Raw genomic sequence first — 22,501 nt, 5'->3', positions numbered from 1 at the left:
ATACTTCTGAAACCTTCAGATCCTAGAGTCAACCTGCAAGAAAACCAACTCTTGCCATCCCTCACTAACATTCCTATGGTAGGCTACACTCTGGCCTGGCATTTTCTTTGTGGGAAAGTTTTGTGGATGCATTCCATTTATTTAAAAGATGTAGGCTATTCAGATTTTCTGTTTCCTCTGGTGTCAGTTTTGGCAAGTTATATTTTAAAAGGAATCTGTCCATTCCATCTATATTGTTGAATAAAAGGGCATGAAATTGTTCACAGTACTTGCTTATAATCCATTTAATGTTTGTGGGATATGTAATGATGTCCCTGCTTTCCTTTTTACTAGATCAGGCTTATCAATTTTATTAATCTTTTTACAGCAGTAGCTTTTGATTTATTGATCTTCTCTATTATTTTTCATTTTTCTATTCCATTGATTTCTGCCCTTATCTTCATAATTTCCCCCCTCATACTTACTTTGGCTTTAATCTGCTGTTCTTTTTCTAATTTCTTAGCTCATAGAAATGCTTGAGATTTTTCCTCTTTTCTTATATAATTATTTAAAGTTTTCACAGACTAGTGGCTAGGAAAAAAGAAAATAATAATAATTATTATTTAAAGCTATTAATTTCCCTTCAATCATTGCTTTAGCTACATTGGACAAATTTTGATATGTTATATTTAATGTTCATTCAGTTGAAAATAATTTCTAATTTCCTCTGAAGTTTCTTCATTGCCTGCTGTTAATTTTACAAGTATGGGGGATTTTAAAATTATCTTGTTATTGATTTCTAATATAATTCCTTTTGTTTTTTGTCCTATGATTTCAGTCTTTTAAAATGTATTGAGACTTGTCTTATAGCTCAGCATATGATTTGTAATTGTAAATATACCATTAAAAATGTGCCTTTAAAGTCCAGGCATGGTGGCTCACAATTGTAATCCCAGCACTTTGGGAGGCCAAGGCGGGCGGATTAGGAGGTCAGGAGATCCAGACCATCCTGGTTAATACGGCGAAATCCTGTCTCTACTAAAAATACACAAAATTGGCCAGGCGTGGTGGCAGGCGACTGTAGTCCTAGCTATTTGGGAGGCTGAGGCAGGAGAATGGCATGAACCTGGGAGGCAGAGCCTGCGGTGAGCCAAGATCGCGCCACTGCACTCCAGCCTAGGTGACAGTGCGAGACTCCGTCTCAAAAAAATAAAAATAAAAATAAATAAGAATAAAAAATAAATTAAAAATGTGCCTTTAAAAAGACACATTTAAAAAGAATGTCTTCTCTCATTTTTGGGTATGGTGTTCTACAAATATCAATTAAGTGAAGATGATTTTTAGTGATGCTCACATTTTTTATGTGCTTGATAATTTTTTTTGGCCTTGTTGTTCTATCAATGCCCAGAGAGGAGTATTAATAATCTCCATCTATGATTGTAGTAGTATTTATTTCTCCCTTTGATTTTGGTACTTTTTGCTTCATGTAATTTGAGGCACTGTTATTAGGTACACATACATTTATGATTGTTATGTCTTTCTGATTGATGGACCCTTTTATCATTTTACATGAAGTTGTCCAGTATTAACTGTCAGTAAAGCATTAAAAGTTAAGGACATCTATTCTAATCTCTATAGCAACCATTTAAAAAAACACAGAGAAGTATATTTTTCTGTCCATCTTTATGGACATAAAGAAGTGTCTATCTTTATCTCTGATAATACTTTTTGTCTTGAAGTTTATCTGATGTTAATATAGCCACGTTCTTATGTTTACTGTTTGCATGTTGTGTTTTCTATTCATTTACTTTCAGTCTATCAGTGGTTTATTGTTTCGCTTGTGGACAGCATATAGTTTGGTCATTCTTTTTTCCTATAATTTTGTATGGACTCTTAATTTGAGTGTTTATTAGTGTTTAGTGTAATTACTGATATGATTGGATTTGGGTCCACCATTTAATTATTTTTCTGTTTTGTTCCAAAACACAAACAGAATATCTGAATAGTTTTTAGAATTCCATTTTAAGGCCAGGCATGGTGGCTTACACTTGTAATTCCGGAAATTTGGGAGGCTGAGGTGAGAGGATCGCTTGAGCCTAGGAGTTTGAGACCAGCCTGGGCAACAGGATAAAACTATATCTCTACTAAAAATTTTTTAAAACATTAGCCAGATTTGTGACCACACACCTGTGGTCACAGCTACTTGGGAAGCTGAGGTGGGAGGATTGCTTGAGCCCGTGAGGTCAAGGCTGCAGTGAGTCGTGATCATGCCACTGCACCCCAGCCTGGAAAACAGTGTGAGACTCTTCTAAATAATAATAATAGAAGTCTCATTTAAATTTTCCTATTGATTTTTTAGCTACACTTGTCTGCATTTTTTAAATGATTGCTATAGGGATTAGAATAGATGTCCTTAACTTCTAATGTTTTACTTACAGCTAATGTACAACTTCACGTAAAATGTGGAAACCTTGCAATTGTGTCAGTTCATATTTCTGCATCCTTTATGTTATAGTTGTTGTATATAATATGTGTGTGTGTACACAGAATAAAGAGAAAAGAAGATAATTGTCTTTTGCAGGCACCCAGATCCTATTTTCTGAGGATCTGAGTTTCCATCTGGTGTCATTTCCCTTCAGGCTGAAGAACTTCCTTTAGAATTTCTTGTAGTGCAGATCTGCTGGCAACAAAGCCCACAGCTTTCTTTTATCTAAGATATATTTGTTTTGCCTTTATTCTTGAAAGATATTTTCCCTGGATGTATAATTCTTGGTTGACAGTTTTGTTTTTTTCTTTCATCACTTTAAAGATGTTTTTCCACACCTTCTGGCCTCCATAATTTCTGGTATGAAGTCAGCCATTAATGGAATCATTGTTTTCCTATATGCAATGTGTTATTTTTCTCTTGTGGCTTTCAAGTTTCATTGTTTAATTTGGCTTCAACAGTGTGACTAGGATGTATCTTGGTCTGGGATTCTTAGTGTTTATTTTGCTTGATGTTAACTGAGCATCTTGCATCGGTACATTTCTCTCACCAAATTTGGAAAAATTTTGGCCATTATTTCTCCAAATATTATTCTGCCCCATTCTTTCTCTCCTCTCCTCTAAGACTCCATTTACATGTGTGTCAGACACTTACCTATTTAAATGCGTTCCTGAGGCTCTGTTCATTTTTTTCTTAAATCACTGTTGTCCTTGTGTTTTGCATGGAATAATTTCTATTAATATGCTTTAAGTTCATTTAATCTTTCCTCAGCCACCACGCCCGGCTAATTTTGTATTTTTAGTATGGGGTTTATATTTTAGAGATGGGTTTCTCCATGTTGGTCAGGCTGGTCTCAAAAACCCAACCTCGGGTGATCTGCCCACCTTGGCTTCCCAAAATGCTGGGATTACAGGCATGAGCCACCGCGCCCGGCAAGTGCAGTTTTTTATAGCCGTGTGAGAGCGGACTAATGCAGATAGCCACATCCTAATCTACAGCACCTGTGAATATGTGACCTTCCATAGCAACACGGACTTTCTGTATGTGATTGGGATTTGGAGATTACCCTGAATGATCCTTGTGGGCCCATTATAGTCACAGGGTCCACTATAATAAGGAAACAATAGGGTCAGAGGCAGAGAAGGAGACGTGACAATGGAAGGAGAGGTAAGAGTGATGTGAGGAGGAACCACAAACCAAGAAATGCAGGCAGCCTCTAGATGCTAGGAAAGGAAAGAAAATGGATTCCCCTAGATCCTCCAGAAGAAACTCAGCCCTTCGGACCTGCTTTAGTGTGAGATGGTCAACGTGTGTTTTTAAGCCATGAGGTTTGTGGAAATTCGTTACATCAGCAATAGCAAATGAATACACCTGGATAGAAGGAACGCTAAACTGTGACCATTCTGGGCTTCTTCTCTGATGAGTGCTATTTCTTGTGTTTTAGCAGGCAGTTACCTTGGTGGAATTTGAACTTCAAATCCTGTTTCGAGGATGGCATTTCCTGTCTCAGTTCACATCTTTATCTTACCTGAGCTGAGGTTTCCGATTATGTGGCGGGAATCCTCCTGGTGTCCCTGTGGCCTGGGGCCTGCACTTTGTCAGCTACCCTTAGCCTCAGGCCAGAAGCCACAAAGAAAAGCCCTTGCTTTGAGCAGTGGCCTCCTCTCCGGCTCTCTCCACTCTCCAGCCTTTCAGGTGTTCAGATCTGGGGGCACTTCGAGTGTTCTCTTGTTTCTGAATTGGTTCTCAGAAAGACAGAGTGGAAAAGATGACAACTTTTCTAGCACTGGGTTCCAGCCTGGTTTCGTTACTTACTCGCTGCATGACCTTGGGCAGCTGAGCCTTTGTCAGCCTCAGTTTCCCCATCTGTAGGACTCTACATCAGAGGATAGTGTCTGCATCGACGAGCAAATGCACATATTTGTACGGTGCTGGGTCCAAGGTTGGTTTCTTTGTTATTTTCCAAGCATCTCTCTGCTGCTCATGGAAGGACAACCACAAAGCTAACTGCTGGACAGGTTTTCAAGCCTCATCAGTTCATCCAGATGGTTAATTCTAAGTTTCTTTCCTGTCAGAAAAAATAAAACTTTAAACAAGGATATGGAGCCATGAGTTGTTATTCAGGATTTTCAAATTTTATTTCCCCAAACGAGCTTTGCTACATAGACTCTGCTCCTAAGCTATTGCACACAGCAAACAAGAAGGGATCTGGAGGCCGGGCATGGTGGCTCACACTTGTAATCCCACTGCTTTGGTAGGCTGAGGCAGGAGTTTGAGACAAGCCTGGCCAACATGGTGAAACCCCATCTCTACTAAAAATACAAAACAACAACAACAACAACAACAACAACAACAAATCCCATCTTTACTAAAAATACAAAACAACAACAACAACAACAAAACTCGTCTCTACTAAAAATACCAAAAAAAAAAAAAATTAGCCGGAAGTGGTGGTGGGCATCTGTAGGCCCAGCTGTTTGGGAGGCTGAGGCAGGACAATTGCTTGAACCCAGGAGGTGGAGGTTGCAGTGAGCAGAAATCATGCCACTACATTCCAGCCTGGGTGACAGAACGAGACTCTGCCACGGGAAAAAAAAAAAAAAAAAGACTTGGAATGGAATGCTTTGTGGGAGTGTGGCAAGGTCTCCGAGCCTATGGAATCCATCCGGGTCTGGAGCTGGACAGGGGTTCCACTGGGCTCTGCAGTCCTGGGCCGGGAGCTGGCTCATCTGTTTATGGGACATTTGCTTCCTGGGAGTCTACAGCGTGTTGGTCCCTGCCCTGGGTGCTGGAGACAGCAGCAAACAAGGCAGACACAGCTCCGTCCTTGGTGCGTGGACATCCGCTCACAGCGCTGGGCACATGCCTGGGTGTAAAACCACAACTGTGATCAGGGGAAGGGGCAGGGGTGTCCTGTGAGTGTCTGAGATTAGCATTGATTGGATCCTGGAGGCTAGTGGGCCATGCTGAGGTCTGATGGCTGAGTAGAATTTGCCTGGCCAGGTGGGAGGGAAAGGACAAAAGGAAGTGGCAAGAGCCTGTGCACAGGCCCTGTCGGGGGAGGGGGCATGGTAAGTTCCAGAACTGGAGGAAGGCTTTGGAGGGCTGGAGCTCGGAGGAGGGCGTGTGGGGAGGATGGGAAGTTAGGGAGTGGGCAGTAGGGTTGCTAGACTTAGTAAATGTAAATACAGGATGCCCAGTTAAACTTGAATTTCAAAAAAAGTCAAATACTTTTTTAGTATAAGTGTGTCCCAAGTGTTGTAAGGGACATACTCATACGTACTTACACTAGGAAAGTTTTCATTGTTGAGCACAGCATGGTGGCTCACTCGTTGAATCCCATTACTTTGGGAGACTAAGGTTGGAGAATCACTTGAGCCCAGGAGTTCAAGACCAGCCTAGCAATATAGCAAAAGCCCCCATCTCTAAAAAAATCTAAAGAATTGTCTGGGCAGGGTGGCACGTGCCTGTAGTCTTAGCTACTCAGGAGGCTGAGGTGAGGATCGCATGAGCCCAGGAGTTCAGGCTGCAGTAACCCGTGATCACGCCACTGCACTCCAGCCTTGGCAACAAAGCAAGACCCTGTCTCAAAAATACTACTACTACTGGGCTGGGCGTGGTGGCTCACACCTGTAAGCCCAGTACTTTGGGAAGCCGAGGCTGGTGGATCTCCTGAGGTCAGGTGTGGTGGCATGCACCTGTAGTCCCAGCTACTCAGGAAGCTGAGGCACGAGAATTGCTTGAGCCCAGGAGGTGGAGGCTGCAATGAGCCAAGATTGCACCACTGCACTCCAGCCTGGGTCATAAGAGTGAGACCCTGCCTCAAAAAAACAAAACAAAACAAAAAACTACTACTTCTGTAATAATAACTCATTGTTTATCTGAAATTCAAATTTAACGGCATCTTGTTTTCTATTCGGTAACCCTATGAGCAGGGTCTTGCAGAGCAGGGCAAGGAGCTTGTTTTCAAACCAGGAACAACAGTGGGCTGCAGGGCTACGCTGGGAGCGGCAGTATCCAGGCAGCATTTTAAGGTCAGCTTCGTGCTGGGGAGAATGGATGGGAGTGCATGAGGGGCATTGAAGGCCTGGTGGAGGCTGCTGCTGTGCCCAGGAAAGCCCCTGGTGTCGGAGGCTTGGGGAGGCCCCAGGTGCGGCTGGGCAGAGAAATACACTGAGTGGAATCCTGCCTGTGTCTGCTGCTGGAAGGGAAGCTGTCCTTTGTTACAGGGCGATTACTCACTGGGTGCCAGAGGATGTGGTACTGACGAAGCAGCCAGGCTGGGATCCTTGCTTGATGTCACTTGATGGCTCCTTGATGTCACTAAGAGCCATCATCCTGCTCACAGCCCCTCCCCACCCTGAAATGAGAACTGCTCAGTCCAGACAGACATCTTACCCTCTGCTTGTTTTTGTGATTCAAAATGAGTCATCCATCCCAGGCAAGAGCAGGCTGAGGACATTTTCCTTGGCTGGGAGTTTGGGGGGTTGGGTGGCTCTTCCTGAGGCTACAGGGTTCAGTCAGCCTCCTGTCTGCAAGATTAGTTCCTTCCGGTGCAAGAAACTTAAAGGGGCCAGATGCGGTGACTCACACTTATAATCCCAGCACTTTGGGAGGCCAAGCTGGGAGGATCACATGAGCCTAAGAGTGCAATATCAGCCTGGGCAGCACAGCAAGACCCCATCTCTACAAAAAAATAAGCAAAATTAGCTTAGCTGAGCAAGGTGGCATGCACCTGTAGTCCCAGCTATTCAGGAAGCTGAGACAGGAAGATCGCTTGAGCTCAGTAGTTTCAGGCTGCAGTGAGCTGTGCTTGTGCCACTGCACATCAGCCTGGGAGACAGTTCTGTAAAACGAGAACAAGAATAGTGCCTGATTCCTGGGGCTGTTCCAGGATTAAATGAGATAGAGCTTATGAAAAGTCTTGGGATATAGTAGATGCTCAGTTAATATTATTTGCCTTCTTCCCTCCCTCTCATGTTGACAGAGAAGCTGGCAAGGTGAGAGTCAAGAGCAGAAGGTCAGCAAACATATTCCTGTAAAAGCCCAGATGGAAAATACTCTAGGCTTTGTGGGCCAGACAGAAGCCGCCACAGGCAACACGCAAATAACGAAGGAGGGCCGTGTTCCCATAAAACTTCATTTATTGAACCTGCCGTTTGAGTTTCAAATAATTTTCATGTAATTTTCAAATGTCACATGACATTAGATTTTTCCCTCAGCCGTTTAGATATGTAAACACTAGTTTTAGCTCCTGGAGTGCACAGAAACAGGGTGTGGGCTGCATGTGGCCCTCAGGCTGCAGTTTGCACCCTCTGCCGAGAGTGAGGTTACTGTCTGGCCTGTCTGGGGCCAGGACTTGCTGATCTGTGAGTTTTCTGACTCTATGAGGGAAGCGGTGAGGTTGTCAGAGTCTTGAACTAGACAGAACCAAACTCAAAATTTTATCTTTTCCTGTTTCCAGAACCAAAAATATTCCCTGTGAGGCAACCTGAACTGCAAAGATACTGCTACATTTTCTAGAATTCTTTACTGGAAGCTCCCCACTGTTCCTCACATTGTACCTGAATCAAATCAGTGAGTCCTGCTGGAGTCCCTGGAGCTCCTGGAGTTGGGGCTTAAAAGGATGAGAAGGGCCTGGGGCAGACCTAGTTTTTACTATTGAAAGTCCCACAACTGTGGGACCCCTTCAATCCAAGGCAAACTGGGCCGGTTGGTCACGGGATAAGTGGATTAATTTGTCCTCTCAATGGGAGGGGAATTTGAGGCCACTGGATGCGTTCCTTCCCCATCATCTCAGGGATGTAGCCCTCTGGGGACCCTGGAGGCTTTCCTTCCCCATCATCTTGGGGGGAGCACCCTCTGAGTGCTCAGGTCCCCAGTGCCCCGTCCACCGTGGATAGGGGGCCCTATCGCTTCTCGGCCTTTTGGCTAAGATCAAGTGTGGAAAGGGGGCCCTGTGTGAGGCTCATTTTCCAGCAGCCACAGTCTCCAGGGTGGTGTGGGACCTGCATCTGGCACCGCAGGAAGCACAGCTCATTGCGGTGGGGGTCAGGGGTTACGGGATGGCCTGAAGGGCAGTTGTGGTGTGTGGGATGGGGGACCTAGAAGGTTCCTTGTCCCTTAGCCTTGACCTGTTGGCTGGGAGATGGAGAGAGGGCAGGAGGCTTGAGCTTGGCTTTCGAGAGGCCACCAGGGTGACGGACTCATCCCAGTTTCATCCCAGTTGGGATTGACTGTCCCACTTTCAACAGTGAATGTCCTGCATCCTGGGAGCTTCCTCAATCCCCAGCAAACTGGAAGAGTTGGTCACCTTAGAGGTCACCTTAACCTCTGGCAGGAGACAGCGAAGCCTGTTCCCAGTGCCCTGGCTGCTCCAGATGTCTTGGGGACCATTGGCCTTGTGGTTGCTGACCGTGAAGGCCCAGAAGGCAGGCCTACCAGGGTCTAGCCTCTCTTCTTCATAGCTGCATGACCTGGGACAGTTCCTCTACACACTGAGCCTCAGTTTTTTAATCATTAAGGATGATATCGTCACTCAAGAACCTCTGAGCCTGTGGTGTGGAAGTTTTAGAGTACAGAGTGGGTGCTTTGTAGAAGAAGCTCTGATGAGGAAGAAGTAGAAGATGGTGCAACAAGCTGGGATGCACCATGACTCAGTTCTTGCTTGCTGGAGAGGAAAAGAAAAGACATGCCAAAGGAAAAGCAATGGATCTCAGTCCTGGGGCTGGTGATGCATCCTGAGACGGGTGTCTGGATGGTCAGGCTGGGAGATGAGGACTCTGGTCTGAGGAGGGGCTCAGGAGCTGCTGCACTCCAAGCCCTGCTGGCCCAAGTGATTTCATGCATGACCTAGGCAATCCAGGGCCTGGGTTGGGACAGAGGGGTGATGCTTTAAGACTTGCTGCCAGCAGGTGGGTGGGCTGTGCCAGGGCAGGAAGAAGACAGCATGCCTGCTTCCTCCCCCATAGCTGATTGGGAAGAATGAGGCCCCGGGCCCCGCTCACCAAAGGCGAGACCTTCCTCAGCAAAGCCTGCCCCTGAGCCAGACAAGTGGTAGCTTCCAGACCAGCCCTGAACAGGAAGAATGATAATCGCTAATCCCAGATTTTACTCTCTTCTGTATATTTATTCCATTTAGTTCATGCTCCTAACTGGCACCTTCCAGCAATATTCAATGCTTGATGTGACTCTTTTTCTTGTTAGGTGTTCCTGCAAAAGACATATTGTTGTTTTGTGTGTGCATGTATTTTATTTTATGGGACTGACAGATGTGACATAGATCTCATTGTTTCTTCTCTTCTCTCAGTCAACATCACATCTTAAAGCACATCCATGTTGTTGTGTGTACATTGGGTCCATTGCATCTCAGCAGTCTAGAGGGTTCATCTCCCATTGATGGCTGGCCAGGGGGTCTCCAGGACCCACACCACAGGCAGGTGTGTGATGCACATTCTCAGATACAGCTACCTCTGGAAGTGAGTATGGTTTATTGGGCATAGAGACCCAGAAGTCAGAGTTGCTAGAATGCCAGAAAATTTACTAGATCCTACAACTCCCTGGGCAGAGCCCAAGAACTCCTACATCTGTACACGCCCTTCCAATGCCTGGCAATAACTGCCTTTTAAATTCTTGTCAGTTATTGTTTCATTTGCATATCTCTGATTACTAATGAATTTAACAGCTCTTCATATGTTTATCAGCTTTTTAGGTTTCCTTGTCTGTAAATTTGCCTGTTCATATCTTTCATCCATTTTCCCATTGGGGTTCCTCTCTTTTTTTGTTTATGTGCCGGGGTTCTTCATGTAATCCACATATTACTCCCCTGCTGGTTTTAGATATTATAAATATCTTTTCCCAGGTTATCATTGTTCTGTTAATTTTGTCCATGGTATCTTTTGTCAGCCGATGAAGCAGAAATTCTCAATTTTGATGTAATTAAATGAATCAGGTTTTGGCTTTATGGTTTGCGCTCTTGAAATTTTGTTTCATAAACCATTCCCAATGTCTAGGTCACAAAGCTATTATCCCCATTTTCTTGCATGCTAACATTTAGTTTTTCCTCTTAAGTAAGGTCTTTGAATTATATGGAGTCCACCTTATGTGTTATACTAGGCAGGTACATGCCTATTTTTCTTTAGCTCTCAAGCCCGTTATTCCAACATCTACAAAATGACCCTTATTTCCCCCATAGGTTTCTGGCCCCTGCATCACCACATCTTCAGTCTCTATCAGTACATGGGCCTTTCTCTGCCATGCAACTTTCGTCTATGTGTCTGCCCTTGTATTAGCACTGCATGGTTTTTATGACTGTGTCTTTGTAGTGGGTGTTATGAGGCAAGAGGCACTTGGGGTACCCTAGTCCTGACCCTGAGGAAGACTCCTTTTTACTCTCCTTTTGCAAAGTAGGTTTAGCTCTTCTTCATGGTTTATTATTCTTCCATCTAAATGAATGCTAGTTTCATCTAAATCAAACTTGATACGTTTGATTAAAGTTGCTTTGAATTTATAGGTTCAACATGTGAATCAGAGCAAGATACATCTATTTATTCAAGTCATCTTTTATTCAAATTAAATCTTTTTCTACATAGAGCTCTTTTGTGCTCTTGACGAAATAAACTCTTAGAAATGTTCTAGTTTTGATTACTCTTGCAAAAGTTATCTTTCTTTTAAAAATGTTTCTAAAATGTATTTTTAATTAAATAATAATTGTGTCTATTTATGGGGTACAACGTGATGTTTTGGTCTATGTATACACTGTAGAAAGACTCAGATAAGCTAATTAATATATTCATCATCTCACCAACTTATCTTTTTTGTAGCGAGAACATTTAAAAATCTATCCTTTCACTAATTTTGAAATATACAACACATAGGTGTTAACTCTGACCACCATCCAGTGCAATAGATCGCTAAAACTTACTCCCCTAGTCTAACTGAAACTTTGGGCTCTTTAATTAACATCTTTCCATTTCTCCTGGTGAATCCCAATCTTTCTACTCTGTTTCTTTGAGATCCACTTTTTCAGTTTTCACATATAAGTGAAATCATTACAGTATTCATCTTTTTGCGCCTGGCTTATTTCACTTAGCATATTCCTCCAGTTCCATCCATGTTGTTGCAAATGACAAAATTGCTTTTTTTTTTTTTTTTTTTTTTTTTGAGACCGGGTCTTGCTCCATTGCCCAGCAGGCTGGAGGGCAGTGGCACCATCTTGGCTCACTGCTACTTCCGCCTCCCAGGTTCAAGTGATCCTCCTGCCTTAGCTCCCCTAGTAGCTGGGATTACAGGCATGTGCTACCATGGCCGGTTAATTTCTGTATTTTTAGTAGAGACGGGGATTCATCATGTTGGCCAGGCTGGTCTCGAACTCCTGACCTCAGGTGATCCACCCGCGTCGGCCTCCCAAAGTGCTGGGATTACAGGCGTGAGTCACTGCGCCTGGCCAATTTCCTTCTTTTTAAAGGCTGATGAGTATTCCACTGCATACATATACCACATTTTCTTTATCCACTCATCCATTGATGGACACTTAGATTGCTTCTGTATCTTAGCTATTGCTAATAATGCTGAAATGAACATGAGAGTGTAGATTTCTCTTCAATGTATATATTGATTTCAATTCTTCTGGATATATACACAGAGGTGGGATTGCTGGATCATGTAGTAATTCTATTTTTAGCTTTTTGAGGAACCTCCATGCTACTTTACAAAATGTCTGTACAAATTTACATTCCCACCAACAGTGTACAAGTGTTCTCTTTTCTCTGCATCCTCACCAGCACTTGTTCCCATTTGTCTTTTTGATACTAGCCATCCTAACAGGTATGAGGTGATATCTCATTGTGGTTTTTAATTTGCATTTCTCTGATGATATGACATGTTGAGCATTTTTTCCTGTATCTGTTGGCCATTCTGTCTCTTCTTTGGGAACTACCTATTCAGGTCCTCTGCTCATTTTTAAATGAAGTTATTTGAGGCCAGGCACAGTGGCTCACACCTGTAATCCCAGCACTTTGGGAAGCTGAGGCAGCGGGATCACTTGAGGTCGGTAGTTCAAGACCAGCCTGGCCAACATGGTGAAACCCCGTCTTTACTAAAAATACAAAAATGATCTGGGTGTGGTGGTGCATGCCTGTAATCCCAGCTACTCGGGGGGAATGAGGCAGGAGAATTGCTTGAACCCAGGAAGCAAAGACTGCGGTGAGCCAAGACCATGCCATTGTACTCTAGGCTGGGCAATACAGTGAGACTCCATTAAAAAAAAAAAACAAATTATTTGTTTTCTTGCTATTGAATTGTTTGAGTTCCTTAGATATTTAAACCCTCATCAGATGTATGACTTGGACATTTTTCTTTCAATCTGTGCATTATCTCTTTACTCTGTTGTGTCCTTTGCGTTGCAGAAATGTTTTAGTTTGTTGTAATCCCATTTGTCTATTTCTGGTGTTGTTGCCTGTGCTTTTGAAGTCCTGTTCAAGAAATTATTGCCCAGACCAATGTTATGAAGCTTTCCTCTATGTTTTCTTCTAGTAGCTTTATGGTTTCAGGTCTTATATTTAGATATTTTAGCCATTTTGAGTTGATTTTTGTCTATGTTGTGAGACAAGGGTCCAATTTCATAGAAAGATATCTTTCCTAAAATTTCATTCTCTAGTTCAATACTGGAAAGTGTAGAACACTGCTTTGAGTATAAGTCGATCTTGCTTCTGGCATTTCTGCTGCTTTCTGTTATCAGTTGGATATTGGGGTGCTGTTCTGTGCCTGACACTATGCTGGCCCCTTTCAGATTGCCTCCCCACTCTGAGCCCAATAGATTGGAGTATGTTTGGGGGAGATGTCCACACCAGCAAGAACACCTCCAGATAAAGGAGAACAGAATTTGTTATTGAGTGCACTCAAACTGGAGTATCTTTGTGCAAAAAAATACCACATAGATCTGATTGTCGTTTAGAGAAATGAGGAGGTGGGGGTGTCTGCTCAGCTAGAAAGGGCTGGAGGCAACTTGGATAAACTCTCACTTGAGTTTAACTTGCTTAATAAATGGCACCTACCCTCAAATCGCAAAGAGATCATCCTACATGTGCTCCCATGCTAACATGTAGATTTCCTTAAACATTTAGGTCCTCAGTTCACCTGGAGTCCACCTGTGTGCAGTTTAAACAGGTACACCATTGTATTCTTCTTTATATAGGGAGATGGTTTTCCCAACATCATGTACAAAACTTGGGGTTCCTGTTTGTTTTCCCCACCCTACCTCAGGTGAGGGTTTGAGGCTGAGATTTTTCACCTGTGCAGGTAGCATTTCCCCAGACTGTCAGCTCCAGGGCAGGAATCACTTCTTGTTTATTTACCTTTGGGGACTGGAAGCTCCAGGGGGCAGGGCTCTTGTCTGTTCTGCCTACCACATCCCACTGCATTCCTCAGCACCTCCCAGGCAGCCCTGGCAGGTGATTGGTGCTTTATGAATGCTTGGTAAATAGATGAGTGAATGAATAGGTGAGGGAACAAAGGGATGAGTGGAGAGTCCCTGTGCCTGGCACACAGTGAGTGCCTTGTAAATGCTTATCGCTCGCCCGTTTAAGCTCCAGTCTCCCCATGTGTGATTTGTAAGAAGAGCTCTGTCTCTCTCCTCCCTCCGTGGGTCACAGCGAGGACCAGCTGATGTTATGGTGACAAAGGGTCTTTGGAACATGCAAAGTGCAAACTCATGACCATGTTCTTGAGTTCTGGTCCATTCTTGAAGCCACATATGGTCTCTCCCCTGGGGGTGCCTGCAGAGCTCACCTGCAGATTCATTACTCATAAGTGCCATACACCGAGAGGGACAACAGCAGCCCCATCTTTCCAGTACTTTTCAGCTGATGTAAGCACAAGAAATTCAAGTGAAGAAAATGACAAAGCACTCAAGATCAGCCACAAAACCCAGGTCAGGGCTTTATTTGATCTGTAATGGGAAGGAAAAAAAATCCCCAAACTTTTGTGGTGATAGGAAGACCAAATAGTAAGAAATAAAACCAGCACTTTGGCATAACTCCGTTGAAAATGTCGCTTGAACCCATGCTCTCATGAAGAGACCTTCACATTCCAAAGGCAAGAGACTGATTCCTGCCCACGCCAAGACCACTTCCTCTAGAAATTTTGCCTGTAGGATGGAAAAATCATCTCCTGGTTTCTGGTCTGACAGCAGTGAGAACATACAACCCTACGACTGCCCACAGTTGCCGAGAAGTGCTGGATAATGCCCCTTCCTCTTCCTTCCAGCCAGACGGCCCAGCTGAGACCTTCACAGCCCAGTCTGGGACTCAGGTCCAGTCAGGAGAAAGGTTCACAAGGAAGCAGCTGTTCATTTGGCAGAAAAGGGTCCTGGAGAAAACACTGACGTTAAATTGCAACAGGGAAATGATGCAGGGAATAGGTATGTTCTGGCAAGACAAGGGCTGCAAGGAAGGACTGTGCCTCTGAGGGTGCAGGAGCACAGCCAGCTGCACAGGGGCCCAGGAGACAACTGTTCCTGCTGCACAGGGGCCCAGGAGACGACTGCTCCTGCGACTGTCCTGGGCTCTGAGAATGCCTGTCCCCAGCAACAGAAACCAAATCAGGACACTTGCAGCTAGTCTCCACCCATCTGTTCATCCCTGTATCCACCTGTTCACCCATCTACTCATCTATCCACCCACCCATCCACCTATCATCTGTCTATCCATCCAGCCATCCATCCAGCCATCCATTCATCCACCCACCCATCCATCTATCCATCAATCTATTCATCCACCCACCCGCCCACTTATCTATCCATCCATCCATCCATCCATCCATCCATCCATCCATCCATCCATCCTTCCATCCACCTATTTATCCATCCATCCAGCTATTGATCCATTCATCCACCTATCCATCCATCCATCCATCCATCCATCCATCCATCCATCCATCCATCCACTTATTTATCCATCCATCCAGCTATCGATCCATTCATCCACCTATCTATCCATCCATCCATCCATCCATCCACGCATTTATCCATCCATCCAGCTATCAATCCATCCATCCATCCATCCATCCATCCATCCATCCATCCATCCATCCACCTATTTATCCATCCATCCAGCTATCGATCCATTCATCCATCCATCCATCCATCCATTTGTCTACCCATCCATTTATCCATCCATCCAGCTCTCGATCCATTCATCCATCCATCCATCCATCCATCCATCCATCCATCCATCCATTTATCTACCCATCCATTTATCCATCCATCCATTTGCCCAGTCACCTGCCTATCCGTTCATCTCTCTATCCACATGCCCATCCATTCTTTCATCCATCTTTTTACCCATCCTTTCACTTATCCAACTGTCTGTTGATCCATACATTCATCAGTTTGTCTGTTTGTCCATCCATTCGTCCATCCATCCACCTAACTATTGATTTATCCACTCATCTACTCATCTGTTTGGTTTGAACTTCCCTAGAAAATATGATGATGGTGAAGATGGTGATGGTGATAATGACGGCGATGGTATGGATGACATATTATATGTGATATGTGATAGTGATGATATGGATGGAGGGAAGGTTCTAGGATGAGGCTGTACAGGTTGATTCTGACTGTCTTGTACCAGTGAGGTGACTTTGGGCAGTCACTTTTTTTTCCTGGGCCTTGGTTTCCCCAACTGTGAATTGCAGCTAATCTTTGTAACTGACTCCCAGGGTTGTTTGTGAGGAAATGATGAGCTAGCTCATGTGAAGTATGGTGTATGCATTCAATAAATGTGTTTGGATAAATAAATGAGTGCCCCCCAGCCCCTGAGTGAAGTTAAAGGATCAATCAGTAATTGTGGTCACTTTTGGAGTAGGGAATGAAAGAGGAGCTTAGCAACTCACTCATCCATTTACGCATTTATTTACACATTCATTCAACAAGTGCTGAGACTGACTGTTGCTGGGCCCTGTCTTAGATATTGAGGGACACAGATGAGAAAGGGCTGTACCCTCATGGAGCTTTCTGTCTGGTAGGGCAGGCAGGTGAGGTGGTGAGCAGCTGGTGGTCATCCAGATAATAACGGCATTGGCAAATGGAAGAGAGAAGCAATGCCTGGAGCAGCCTGGGGTGTGGGAGAAAGCAAGGGGGGCTTCACAAAGGAGGTGGCATCTGAGTGTATGTGAAGGTTACCTGAGAGGTGACCAGGCTGTGTGTTGGAAGGGGTGCTCCAAGCAGAGAAAACCATGCAGTCAAGGAAACACTGGCAATGAGAGACACCTGAGTGACCTCGGGCATGTGGCATTACCCAGCTCAGTGAAGTTAATAAGCCCCTTTCTTCGGAGTTCTCAGAAGTAAATATAAAATGTTTAGAGCAGAAAAATCTTCCATCCATGATAGCTAAAGTCATTTGAAAAAATAAGCAGAAAGAAGTTCATTGGAGAACCTTCTGGGTGTGGAGAGAAAACTAACAACAGCCCTGAGGTGACATAAAACCCACAGGCTTATTTACCAGCTCAAACCAACTTGAACTTTCCCAGGTTCCAACAGAGAGGCTTGGAAGACAGTCCCTGGAGCCTCCTTTCCCACCCCCAGCTGGCCTGCTGGGCGCATCCTGCCCAGTGCTCCTCACACCTTCCTTCCTGAGCTCCACCCTGGCCCAGCCTCCATGCCTTTTCCTTAACTAAAATGCACACTCCCTTCTCCACTCCCCAAAGCTGCCTTGCCCAGGAAGTCCTCTGGATTAATCAAGACAATTTGTCTGCACACAGCAGAAACCCAATTGCTCAATTGCCACCACGTGTAGCCAGCAGGTCCCTGGGCTCGTGTGAAAGACTGAAGGGCACCTGTGGTGACCAGGCCCTCAGGGACTGGAGTCAGGGCGGTGTGGCAAACTTGCTCTCACTCTCGCTGTCTTTTCTGAGGGCCACGTTCTGTCCTGTTGCCGAAGGACTTGCCCACTGTGCAGGGAACCCAGCAGCCACTGCTCCGTCAGCCCCAGTGACTCTGGGGAGGATGTGGATGGGCCCCACTAAGTTCCCACGTCCAGTCGTGGACAAATCGCTGCTGCCAGGGAGCTGGGGCCTCTGGCTGAGCTGACTTGGGTCCTCACCTCAAGGACTGTCTTGGGTTGGGTTTCCTCAGGAGTGGGTTCTAGGAGGAGAAATTGAGTAGAAGGAAGATATGGGAAGGTGAACCCCGGAAGCACAGCTGGGATCGGAGGAAGTGAGGCAGGAAGGGAAAGCAGGATGGGGCATGCCCTCAGCCAGTCCCTCGGTGGCCAGCTGGGTGGGCTCCCTCCTTCCAGGGAGCACTGGAGACTGTGGGGGAACACAGCACACACAGAGTGACCCAGCGAGGGGCGAGGGAGCCAGGGTGCTCACCCCCACCCCATGTCACTGCATAAGGGCAGATGAAGGGTGCCAACCAGAGGGCAGAGAGGGCCCTGGTGGTCAGGGGATGGCGTCTCTCAAGGAGGGGGTCCTGGCAGCTGGACAGAAAGCCAGAGGGTGCAGAAAGGGCCATGGCCAGGAGCTGAGGGTGAGTCCCTGAGAACCTGGGCTGTCCTGGGTTCTTTTCAGGAGTAGGGCAGGTGACCCCAGGTGACAGGCTCCTGGCTATTGAAAAGTACCCCCCTCAGTCCTCTGAGTTCCTCTGCAGGGCTGAGCTCCAGTTGTCCATGGGTATAGCCCCCAGGGATAAGGTACCTTGACTGGCCTCCTTTCCTTCCCTGTCACCTCCCCACCTCTCTACTGCTGCTCCCTGGTGTTGATTCTCAAACACACCACTGTACTTGCACTTGAGTTTTGTCTCAGGATCTGTTTCTGGGGCACCTCAACCAAGAGCGTGCTCCCTAAATTCCCTCTGGGGTCGGGATAGTACCCCAGTGGGCCTATCCGAGTGGGCCCCGAGATCTTGTTTTGAAGAGCTTGGGAACAATCCCTTTGTAGGAAAGGAAGGAACTAACATTTGCCCACCATGGATAGGAGAGCCAGCAGGCCCGTCACCTTTGCTCCTTATGCAATTACCCTGGGAAGTCAGTGCCAATATGAGCCCCTTTTTACAGATGAGAAAACAGAGGCTCAGAGAGAGTGAGACCTTGCTCAGCTCACACAGCTACCAGGTGACTAGGGGAGGCAGGACTTCAGCCTGGGCTCAATGACTCTCCAGCATTGGGATAATGATGTTTTCCTCATCTCCAGGACTCATCTCTAGGACTTATCACTTGGGTAAACCAATTCCCTTTGATGACACGCTGGGCTGAGCTTTGCAGCTCTTGCTTTTGGGGGCAGGAGGGAGCGAGGATGTTTGCCGCAGAAACAGAAATCTGGGGACTTGGTCCAGTCACTGGCTCAAAGCAAGTGAGCCCAGGGGGAAACTGAGGTCTGGAGAAAGTGCCACATTCTTTCCTTGCTTCCTCTTCCCCTTTCTTAAATATGGAGCCCATTCATTCATTCATTCATGGGGCACCTGCCAGCCCCCAGGCACTGTGCTGGGGTGTGGTGTGAGTCTGACATCCCACCCTGATCTCATGGGCTTATGTCATAGTGGGTAAAACAAACAGGCTAAACTAATTACAGGTTGAGGCAAGTGCTTTGCAGGAAACAAACAAGCAAATGTGTGTTTGTTGCGGGGAGGGAGCCGTCTTTAGAGAGCAGAGCATGGGAAGGAGATGAGGATCAAGCAGTTCTGAAGACATCTGGGGAAAGACTGCTCCTTCAGGGGCAGCAGCACATGCAAAGGTCCTGAGGTCGTAAGCTTCCCAGCACCTACAAGGAGCCAAGAGAAGTCTGGCTGGCAGTGAGTGCACAGTCAAGGTCAGGGCATGTAGAACACGTCATCTTGGTACCCACAATGGCCCCACAGAGCCTCTGTCTCCATCTCCCCAGTGCAGGGAGCCATTTTCTCCTTGGGAACCTGGTTCAAAAATTTCCCAAAATATTGTTCACATTCAACAAAAGGAAGCCATCAGGCTGCCAAGCAAGAAGATGGGGACAGCCTGCAAGTTATCAACCGCAGATAATTAAATCATGGCTTTGCACTCGGCCCCTGGGGACCAGGCACACTTTCTCCTCCCCATTGAAGGTTTGCTGCCAGCAAAGTAGAGAGCGCAGGGGGTTTGCACCCTGGAGAGAGAAGGGAAAGCTGAATACTCCTCATCAGAGAAAAGCAAAAGAATCGGGAGCAAGGAGCTTGTCCGCAGGCCTTGAGCAGATTTCCCGATGTGCGGGAAGGTGTTGTCAGCCACCAAGGATGGGACGTGCTCTCGGGGCTGGACTTGATGCTGAGAGGCCTTGCCCTGACCACTGCTGGCCTCCCAGAACAGTTGGCTCCGAAGGTCTGGGAGGCCCTTGGCAGTTGCCACAGCCACCATCTTCTTGAATGACATGGTGGACATGAGCTAAGGGCCTTGTGTATTGGTCTCGTCTAATACCACAAAGACGCCACAGGGGAAATGTTAGGCCATTTTACAGATGAGGAAACAGGTTCAGAAAGTCACAGAGTAAATGCTAAAGCCAAGGTGCAAGGCCTGATTTTGCAGCAGCAGACCTAGGGTCTGGCCTTCTCTGTGATTTTCTCCTGTGTTTTCAAAATAAAGACAGGAGGCTGTGCAGCGGCTCCTGCCTCTCATCCCAGCACTTTAGGAGCCTGAGGCAGGAGGATTGCTTGAGAGCAGGAGTTCGAGACCAGCCTGGGTAACACAGCGAGACCCCAACTCTACAAAAAATACAAAAAATTAGCCAGGTAGGGTGGCACGTGCCTGTAGTTCCAGTAATGGGAAGCCTGAGGAAGGAGCATCACTTGAACCCTGGAGATCAAGGCTGCAGTGAGCTATGATCATGCCACTGTGCTCCAGCCTGGGTGACAGAGTCAGACCCCGTTTCAGAGGAAAAAAAAAAATGACAGGAGCCCTGGGCTCTGGGTAGGGCTTGATGCTGAGCCTAGCTGAGCCCAGTGAGTGCCAGCCCCATTATGGTTTATTACTCATCCCTGCCAACTGCCTCTGTGAGTCGCTGGGAGCAATTCTGCTGAAAAATAAGATTGGGGTGTCTCCCAAGCACAATCTGTGTGTGTGTGGGGGGAGTTCAGGAATGGCTTGATCAAACCTCCAGGGACTGCGGCCCCACTCTCCTTGGGCTCCCTTTCTGGTTCTATCCTTGGTATCCTAAAGGGACACTCCTCAGAGTCTGCTTTTTGATGTTCAGGGTCACATCACATGCAGTGACGGTGTGACGGAATACAGGCACGGCTTGGAGTCCCGCTACCTTGGAACCACACCTGGCTTCAAATCCCATCTGCTGCTTCCTGGCTTTATGACTTTGGGGCAGTGACTTTACCTCTCCTAGCCTTGGTTTGCACATCTGTAAAGTGGGGCAAACATCAGTCCCAGGGATGTCATGAGAACGCTGTGCATGATCTTGTAGACTTGTCTGCTCAGGGTCTGGAAGGTGGTGAGACCCAATAAAAGGAAGCTGTCATGACTGTGCCCGACCCCGGCCCCACCACAAGCACCGGCTGCGGTTGCTGTGGCCGATCCCGACACAGACAAGCGTGGGGGACTTTCCTACTGAGGCCAAGGCCTACGCCAGGGTGGCTTACCGGGTTTGTGAGCAGAAAATGTAACTGTGGGAACCTATTATAAAAAACTATGAGGACTTTCAAAACAGTGACAGCCAAGCATTAAGCCAAAGGCAGGACCCTTCTGAGCTCAAGGCCCTTCTGGGCTGTCCCCCACGACGCCGGCTCTACCACACCCAGCTAGGAACCGGAACTGTTATGACCGTGCATCTTCTTTGGTGACGTGCATGTTCCAATATTTTGCCCAGTTTTCGCAAACTGGTTGTCTGTCTTTTTCTCATTGATTTGTTGGAATTCTTTCGTGTATTCTGAATGAGTCCTTTGACAGCAGTTTTTGTTGTTGTTGCTTCTGAAATACAGACTCAAAAAGGATGAGCAAAAGGAAAGGAAAGTAGGAAATTATGACAACAAGATTTTAGAACTTTTCAAGCAGAAAATGTGGCTGCTCAGTGAGGTGTAGAAAAGAAGGTGCTCCCGTGCCTCCTCTCTCTGGGGCGGGGGATGAGGCGTTTGAGGCTTAGGAAGGGGGGTCAGGTTCAAGTCTCCACACCTCTTCCTGGCCCAGAGCCTCAGCCTGGACTTCACCCACCTCAGGCTGCCTTTCCTGGCTGTGGAGTCAGCATCGCGCCTCCTCAGGAGGATGAAGGAACTCAGCTGAGGATTTGCCTGTACGCTTTTGTCCCCAGTGGGCAGCCTCAGTAGCAGAATTCCAGGGGTGTGTTTGGAGGGGACCAGCGGGGGTGGAAGGAGCGCTGACCTGGGAGTCTGTACCCAGGTTTCCTGTAGGCTGGGTGGGTTCCGTGAGCCAAGGCAAGCAGCTCCTCCAGGCCTGTTTCCTGGGAGTTCAGGGCAGGGTCGCTCCAGCCTTCCTCCTCCCCCAGGGAAGAATGATGGGCGGATTCAGGAGGAATCCAGGGCTGCACCCACCCCCTCAAGAGATGACCCTGGAAGGCTGTTCTGTAGGCTCCTACCCCAGCCCCCCAGGTGAGAGAAGGTGGTGGGGCCTGCAGGGTTTGAAAGGACCCAGGTCTTTAAATGGGCCCACTTCCCAGAGAACCCTGGCCTCCCCCTCACCCGTGGGTGGTACAGGAGGAAAGAAAAAGCTAAAATCATGGGCCTGGAGGAGTGAATGGAGAACCAGACAAAATGAACCCATTGGCCCTGGAGGGCAGGACAGCTGTGGCTTTGGGGCTTGAGTCTGCAAACATCTGTTCCTCCCCAGACACCCAGGCTGGGGTGAAATGGGCCTGATTGGGAGGGTGTTTCACCCACCCTGTGAAATCATCAAGAGTGAGAACAGTCACCAGCCACATGCTTCTCAGCAACCATCGCCCGGATGCCCCTCAAGCCTGCTGGCATCTGAGGGGAGGGGACTCCAAGACCCAGCAGCAGGGGTGGGTGAAGGAGGGGGATGGAGGGTGGGGTAGGTGGGGTGGAGGGCAGGGGTGTGGGTGAAGAGGAGGGGATGGAGG

This window comes from Macaca nemestrina, chromosome 15, assembly GCF_043159975.1.
Source record: "Macaca nemestrina isolate mMacNem1 chromosome 15, mMacNem.hap1, whole genome shotgun sequence".
In the NCBI taxonomy this organism is placed as follows: Eukaryota; Metazoa; Chordata; class Mammalia; order Primates; family Cercopithecidae; genus Macaca; species Macaca nemestrina.
The sequence above is the reverse complement of the archived record's forward strand: the minus strand, read 5'-3'. Positions refer to the sequence as shown.